Raw genomic sequence first — 8,812 nt, forward strand, 5'->3', positions numbered from 1 at the left:
GCACAAGGTGCTTGACAAAAGATAAAAACATAACATAGCAATATAAAAGCAACTACCCCTCCCAACACACCCGCAGACATACGTCATGCACACACCCACCCGCACACAACCACACACATACACATACCCACACACACCCACCCCAACGAAAATGGCAGGGCACTGAGACATCATGAGAGGAAAAAGGAAAAGAAAACCACCTATGGGGAGCTCATCCGCACTGCGAAGGATCACCGGCCGTGGCCACAGGGAGCGCCGCTGCAACAGAGAGCCCCCAACCCAGACAAACCGGGGTGGACTCCACATGCAGCGCAGAGCGCCCCCGGTCCTCTGGGCCCGAGGGGTCCCCAGGACGATGCCCCGGCAGGCAGACCAGACACCCCTCCCAGTGCGGAGGCCCCCCATGAGGAAGCACTGGAGCTAAAACCTAAAAGACAATAGAATAAAGGACCTAAAACCTAAAATTGAATAAAATGAAAGGACCTACTGTAAGAGCTAAAAGACAAAGTACTTGGATAAAACATGTCTGAGTTAAAAGAGTATAAGAAATCAATTGAAAGCTGAACTAAAAAGGTGAGTCTTGAGCTTTCTTTTAAAAACGTATGATGATCTTTATTAATTAAAGGACCCAAAAGTGCATAAAATTGGAAATTTTAAAATGTGGTTCTGTGCAGTGCAATTGACTTGCTTTTGTAGCCTGCCTCAGGTGGCCGTGCGAGGAATTGCAGTTTTTTTGCACATTTGCAAAGGCTTGAACTCTGGAGGTTGCCTCTTAACTTAACCTTGAAGTGGAGAGTTTCCACTGTGTATGAATGCATATATCCAATGTGACCTTTGCCAAAACATGGTTCATTTAAAGTATCAGTTTGTACACTTTTTGTTGTGTCAGATTTGTCTACGTTCAGTTCAAACACATCTTTCCAGCGGTTCCATGGTGTGATGGTTAGCACTCTGGACTCTGAATCCAGCAATCCGAGTTCAAATCTCGGTGGAACCTAACCTTTTGGTGGCACGGTGGCTCGGTGGTAACACTGTTGCCTCACAGCGAGAAGGTCCCCGGTTCAAATCCTGCTGTGGGCGCAGGGGGCATGTCCTCCACCATGCCCTTGGTGCCTGCTGCTTGAGGAAAAATAAGGGGCCTTTCTGTGTGGAGTTTGCATGTTCTCCCCGTGTTCACCTGGGGTATCCTCCATAAAAATACCCCCCACTAAAAACACTGGTCTGCCTGGTCTTTTTCACAATTGCATGGCGCGTACAGTTTTCCTCCTCAACTACAGTATGCATGTTGTGTGTAATGTGACGAATAAAGGAATTCTTAATCTTAATCTTAATCTTAATCTTTAGTCACCCTGGTGTGTAGCCGTCATGATTTTGAGGTTAATACTTTGTGTTTTCAGTGTGAGTGTGAGTGAGTGTTTTTCCAGAAAGAGCAAACTAATCACACAAAAATTTATCTTCCAACATAAAAACGTGGTCCAAAAATAAATCCTCACTTGGCTACTAAACAAACTCCCAAATTCCCCAGCTGACAGCACCTCAGAAATCAAACTGATGGGACTGATCCACCTGGAATAACACTTAAAACTAATGCTGGGGTTAGAGTGAAAACAGAATAACACATAAAGCCACAGCAACTTATAGAGAAGCTCAAATCAATTGTGCTAATAAAAAAAACATCCTTGTATGAATACAATAACAACAGTAAACATAGTTTTCCAACAGCGTCACCGAAATCAGTACGTAACTTTTTGTACACACAGACCCTCCCATACACACATAATAGTGATACACAATGTGACGTATAGAACGATTTAATGGGACTAAAGCATCAGTAAAGTACAGATAAGTAAATGAATTAAATAGTAAAGTTATTCAAAAATGAGAGGAAGAAAAGAATACAAAATAGAAACCATACAAGAGTGTTTGTGATATATGATACCTAGCTTTTGTCTGCATTAATATAGGGATGTAGTCGGGGTATAATATAGGTGAGGGGTAGGGAACCTTTTCATTTGTTATAGTATCCTTTGAGGGCTAACAAAAGTATTGAACACACATATCACACTAACCTGGTTGGAACTGTTCTCCTTGAAAAGGGAAACTGATGTGGTTCAATCAGTCAGTCTTGAGAGGAACTGAATATTTGTAAGAGTCGGCTTTGAAAAGAGCTGCTCTCAGTAGCAGGTTGTTTCTTTGCAGCTCGGTGATTTCATATTGTAGGTTCTCAGACACATCAGCTGATTCCACATTAAACAGCATAGGAAGTGTGTTCAATTGCATTTGTTTACTTTCATGCCCTGAAACCTCTCACCGAACCCATGGAGGAGTTTTCACACTCAGCAGCATATTCAGATGTCAGAGCAGGTTTTTGTTCCTTCAGAGTAGGAAAATGCACCACGTTACCTCTTTCCAGTTGCAGCTGTCATAGCTTTAATGTCACATCAGATGAATTCACATTTGAAGGCAGAGAGCTGAGAGGCTGGCTGGAGCTTGAGGCGCAGCTCTGAGAGCTACGTGCTAATGTACCATGATACATTCTGTTATTTTATCTTGGTTTTTGTATTTATGAATTGCCTCACGGGCCAGATTTAATGGTTTTGCAGTAAGTGGCACACGCATGTATACTGCTTAACTTGTGCCAAAATGAAATAGGCTAGTACTCTATCCTACCATGATTCTTTTTTTCTGTGGATTGCGGAGAACAATGCATCCATCATTTAGAACAGGGACATTTTAATTCTATTTAGGGAAACACCATCTTGTTTGGATGATCTGGGTGAATTATTATCTGTTTAAATTGACTGCTTAAGTTATTTCTAGGTCTTGTCTTCATATACTTTTGGTTCCAGCATGGGAACGCTAGTGTGATGCCAAAGGGATGTTTGCTCAATCCACATTATTGACTGTTCTGATTCACATATTGGGTAAGCAGGTTGTTTGCCAATGGGTTTCCTTGAAAACTGTATGAGGAAATGCCATCTGACTTTTTTTTTTATTTTTTATTTTATTTTATTTTTTTTTTTTTTCAAAAAGCTTGAAAGTATTGTTTTTGTTCTGTAGGTTTTTTTCCCTCCCTGATCCTCCCTCTCAGTTCTCTCTGGACACTCTTCAGCTTCTCTTTGTTTCCTGATCTAAATATGTTCTTTTTTCCATGAGGTGGGCCTTTATGTTAGGACTAATCCACGGTTTGCTGTTGAAAAAACACTGTACAGTCCTGATGGGTACGGTATTGTCCACAGAGGAGATACTGTCCATTATGTATGAGGCTGTCAATGTATCTATATATGTATGTCAGCACTGAGCTTAAATGTACATATACTATCCTTCTATGGCATGAATTTTCATTTTTTTGGAGAAAAAAAAATTTTTCACCCCATTTTTGTGAGCTTCATGGTCCCTGATACAATATCCACTAGAAAAAACCTGTCCCCCCCAACCCAATGTTGGTTTGTTGCCTCAGAGCAGCAATGTCCTATGAGGACACAAATGAGGACACAAATGGTACCAATCACAAAAGTCAAAACATCAAATAATCAATAACCAACATACAAATGACTGTGTGTTTGTGGTTGTGTGTGTGTTTGTGTGTCTGTATATGGAGGGGTTAGCCTGTATGTGCAGGTCTGTGTGTCAGTGGGTGTGTGTGTGTGAATGTGCATTTATGTGGGTTATTGTTTGTGTTTCTCTTTCTGACAAGGAACAAATTTCCTGTTCTGTGAGGAACCACTGGATGCAGTTGCTAGTGGATGTGAAACACAGCTGGACATCAGCGAATGTGTCATATACCCTTTTTCATCCAGTGATACACATGCAAACAAACACGTGCACACACTGTCAGAGAAACTTATCATGTTCCTTCTGCTCAAACAGTGTTTTTGTGTCCATTTCCTATATATAATATAATATAATATAATATAATATAATATAATATAATATAATATAATATAATATAATATAATATAATACTATATACTTTAGCATTATATTGCCCAAAAACAAATGGTCTAGCCGCACAATGCTGGCCTGAGGCATTAAACTAAAACATAAAACAATACAGTTTTAGTATATAAATTAGAGCAAAATAAGTCCTTGAACAATTACTTCTTTAGGTACTCATGCACATGCATATATTTTTGTATAGAGATAAACAATTTAAATGTGCTAAAAAGTGATATTTATCATAGCAATTGGTGGCAGTGTGTCCCATGCGGCTTGCTTCCTGAAAGGACTACTCCACGCCCAAGAGGCCACAACCACTTCAGCCCCTCATTTCATTGGACACAGACATATCCGGTAATATTATATATATACTGTATGTTCTTTTTTTATTTTAAAAATGGCAGGTGTGGGGTCCAAAAAGGTGGTTTGTTGCCAAAGGGCAATACCATGCCATAGAGGGTTTTGTTTTGACACAGCCTTCGATTGCATTTGGTACTGTTGTGGTGGGTCGGGGAGCAGAGACAGAAGTGAGGTAGAGCTGCAGGGCAGCTACTTGAGCAGAATGCTCTCAGCTCTCAATAAAAAGCTTGTCTGCTCTGGTTCTGTATTGTGTCGTAGAGGGAGATTTTTGGAACGGGTGATTGGCAGGATGTGAAGGTTCAACACTAACCCTTCCTCACCATTAGTTCACCCTGATGACAGCATGCTCTTTCAAGCTCCTGCAGAAACAAAAATTTCAGAATGTATCATTCTTGTAAGAAAAGTCTAACATTTTAGAAGCACAATGTGAAACTTTGGAGTAATCCCTCTCCGTATCATTAAATGATGAATCAGTCACTGCAGCACACTGTCGATATGACTTAAATACCAAAGAAGTATAATAACCAGAGAGATTCCCCTGTGCTGGTTTTGATAGTCAGAATCTTGGCAGAGGCTTAGAGTATGGAAAGCACAGAAGACGGTAATTGCAGTTGTACAGAGGGACCATTATTTTATGAGCCAGTGTAATATCCTGCTAATCTGTGCACTGTTGTAGTTGCTATTTTATTTTGAAAGTCTGACGTCTTCTGTTCCTGCCCTCCAGTGTTTTCCAGCTCCTTGATTGTCCACACCTGCTCCCAATTACTTAACCATCCCTGGTCTTGCCATCAGCCAATCCTGCGCTCCTCTGATTTCCCTGTTATTCTGCCAGATTGTCTTTCTTCATCCTAGTGTGTTCATCTCTTTCCAGCATTATTCCTCCTCGATTTGTTTGCCTTATTTATATTTACCTCCTGTGTATGACTGCCTGTTTCTTCACTAAAGACTTTGGCTTTTCAAACGTTACCTTGCATCCGGTTTGTTTCTCTAAACTTGACTCTGTGTTGTCCAGAATCATCACAGCCTGTTCAATCATCTGTAGGATATCTTTAAAGGCAAGGGTTGTAAGTCTGTGTTTGTTTTATTTTTTTGAGACATACAACTCCTTTCATGACTAGAACTGTGAACACACAGAGTTAGAAGAAAATGCACAGCGGATATTTCTATCTTTCCTGTGTATTGCGGATTAACCCACTTTGGCCGCTGGGTAAAAAAGTTATTGTGGGCCCCTGTTGATCTCCCAGCATTGCATCGTCTATATAGCATGCATTGTTCAAGAACCCATCAAATAAAGGTCACACAGGGGACTATTCACAGTAGCTTAATTATATTTTGCCTTAAGGCTGAGAAACCGACCAGTACTCCTGTGCTGGAAAACTACCTGCCTGTAGGTTAACTATGTGTCAGTTAGGTCGTGCTAATTTTTTTAAACACATTTATTTTGAAATATTGACATGTAAGCAAAATGTCAGCTAAAACATCTACCCAGCTGTCCTCAATGCAAGGGAGCAATATTTCTACTCCAAGTTCTGTCTGGGTGTTGCTCCTCATCCTATCTCTAAGGGTGGACCCAGCAACCCCGCAAAGGAAACTCATTGTGGCGACCTACAACCATAATCTCATTCTTCCAGGGGTTACCATATGTGTGGCTTGGAGCATAGATCAATCACAAGCAAGGAGCAATCTATTGTTTTCTGACAGACTTGGAGATGGTGATCTTCATCCCCTCCACTTCACACTCACAGGTGGTTAATTCAATGCTAGGTTCACTTTGAACAACAACAGACATTTAACAGTTCAAAACAATAACAAGGGGAATGCGCCCAACTGTCAAGCTTAATAGCATTAATAGCTTCACAGTCCCCAAATTGCATTCACTGGATTGGACTGGATTGACATTTGGGGACACATGGGAAAGGTGTCGGCTATGGTTGTACCCAAAATCTTCAACTTCATAATCACTTTAAGTATTAAGTGTTTGTGGTGTTGACTCAGGCTGGGTAGCCATGGAGACCCGCCAGTGTAATCAAGAAACTCTTAACATTCTGTTACTTTCCCACTCTCTGATCCTGAGGAACCAACTTGATCCCTGTGACTGCCATAATTAATCGTTAATCCTGCTCCTTATATTAGTTCCGAAAGTTGTCATTGTTCAGCGAAGGTTCTTTGAAGGATTTAGGGAACCTACAGAAAGATCTCTGTTTGTCACCCGCTCAATGAACCTAAGAACAAAGTGTGAGTGTAAGCCTGTTGGAGTACTGTTGAGCAGCAATATGAAAGCTTGTTTCCTAATGCAGGGGGACAAGTTGGGGCTGCAACATTAACAATATGTGTCCTTGGAGACTGGGTGGAAGACTGTCTTGGTCATATAGCCTGCATGCGAAACACCCCTCTGTGACAGGTGAGACATGAGATTAATGGTGCCTCTGACAGCCATGGTGATTGGCAGAGAGCTTCAAGATCACAGAGTTCTTTTATATGTCAAAGGTGAGATGAGCCTTGGAATATAAAGTGAACATCAATTCTAAATCAACTCTGAACTGTGTACTCTGAACAACTGTAAGCTACCACAAATGTGTATTCCAGCAGATTTTGTAGCAAAAAGGCATTAGAGGTCAACAAACATCATCAGCAGTGATAAAAGTGCACAGACTTCATCATATGTTGTCCATTTTTACCTGGCCATGGCAAAGCCACTCTACATGAACAGTGATACAAAGGGGGCAGCAGTATAACACTGTGACACAGTGATTAACACTGTCACCTCACAGCACAGGGGTCTATTCTCAGCCCATGCTGTGCTAACAGTTAGCATGTTCTCCTCCTGTTCAGAATTCCTCCGAGTGCTTCACTTCACCGTCCTCCCAGGATGCAGAGACAGCCTTGAAATTGCCCACAGGTATGAGTGTGAGAGTGAGTGATAGTCTGTCTACTTGTATTAGCCCAGTGACAAACAGATGACCCACTCAGGGAGTTCATTTTGCTTCATGCCCATTGTGTGCTTCGACTACGCCTTCCTCCTAATGAGAAGTAAGTGGGTAAAGAAAATGAATGATAGTGATTTATCTTCTGAAGAAATCATGTTTTATTGTGCTTTACATTTTGTTTCTGATGACTTTCAGTCTCAGAGTAGACAGACAGACAAACATACATGACACACTGACACTCCAAACTGCTGTTTTACCAAACACTGGCAATGTGCCCTTCAAACCCCAGCTGAACTGAACAACCTGAGAGGCAATCTGAGTCACCAGCCAACTCCTGTCAGATTCCCTGCCACCCCCAAAACACTTCCCGCGCCAGGGGAATAATGGTTGTGGGCTTTGGCTGTTATTGAGGGCCTCTCTGGATGTGTGAGGTTCAAAGATTCTGCAGCTGATGAGCACACGGGTGTCAGGAGGAGGCAGTTTCCTGGGATTTATACATCTGCTGCCTGGCAGATGAGGGCTAGCTGACACTGGGTGAGGACAACAGTGTTATTTTAGACGTCACTCTTGTTTGTTCTCACTGGTTCAAGGCGTTTATCACATTTCTTTCCATGTGGACAAACCTGACTGTCGAATAAAGATAGACACACCAACAAAGTCTCAAACACCTATGTACTTCCACATCACACACACTACCATTAACAACTGCAGGAAAATGCAGTTTATCATGCCATTTATCTGTATTCCGAGTGAGGTTCATAATTTTAACTTTCTTGTCATTGTTGTGTTTGCAATCATTTCACGTCATGTACTAGTCTAAGCAGAGAGTCCATCTAAATTTTATAAAGAGTAAATAATGCTTGGTTTCTTTCACTTCATCTTTGGCTCATGGAGTTTATACAGTAGCTCTGACATCTAACAAATATCCACTGACATTTTCCATGGTCACACATAATGGACATGCCTCTGTGTCTTTGTAGGCAGCCGTTCAATCATTGTGTTCAGCGGCCATGCTGGGGGCATGGCTGAGGGCGGTGACTGTATAGTTGTGACATTGCAAACTGAAGTCCTGACAGGTCGTTTAAAGGCACACTCTCTGAAAACAGGCTATGTGCATTTCTTCTCTGAGCCCATCACTTTGATACTTTCATAGTATTTGTGCAGTACCTAGACCTGCTTTATAATCCAAAAGGAAAACTCACTTTCTACAACATGGGACGAAGACTATCTCTACATGAGAAATACCTTGAACAACAGAGGGTACATACATAGACTTGTTGCTGCATATCAGTTCTTTTTAGAGAGAGCAGACAGCGGCTCATTTACACATCCAGCAGACACAACATTAGCATTCATTTGGATTCATGTCTGCGGCCACTTTGTGGAGTCCAATATTCATTTTCCTTCTAGTTCTGTTTCCACCAGCTCCTCAGGGAAATATCTGGTTCTTTAACTGCTAAATGCTCCACTACATTCTCCAGCAAGTGACTAACTTTGTCTGCCATGTGGTGCCCGGCAGGTCCCCTGCATGTGGTTTTTCCAGCTGCTTGTCAGCAGGCTGATGAGAGCAGTGAGAGTGAACTACA

The 8,812-nt window shown here is 41.6% G+C and overlaps 1 non-coding gene across 1 annotated transcript; it reads left to right on the forward strand.

Moving 5' to 3' along the window:
* Nucleotides 1-925: 925 nt before the first annotated feature.
* trnaq-cug (transfer RNA glutamine (anticodon CUG)) lies at nucleotides 926-997 on the forward strand. Its single transcript has one exon. It is a non-coding gene; the product is annotated as a tRNA-Gln (tRNA).
* The last annotated feature ends 7,815 nt before the right edge of the window (nucleotides 998-8,812 follow it).

Source organism: Chaetodon trifascialis, chromosome 11 (assembly GCF_039877785.1).
Source record: "Chaetodon trifascialis isolate fChaTrf1 chromosome 11, fChaTrf1.hap1, whole genome shotgun sequence".
Lineage (NCBI taxonomy): Eukaryota > Metazoa > Chordata > Actinopteri > Chaetodontiformes > Chaetodontidae > Chaetodon > Chaetodon trifascialis.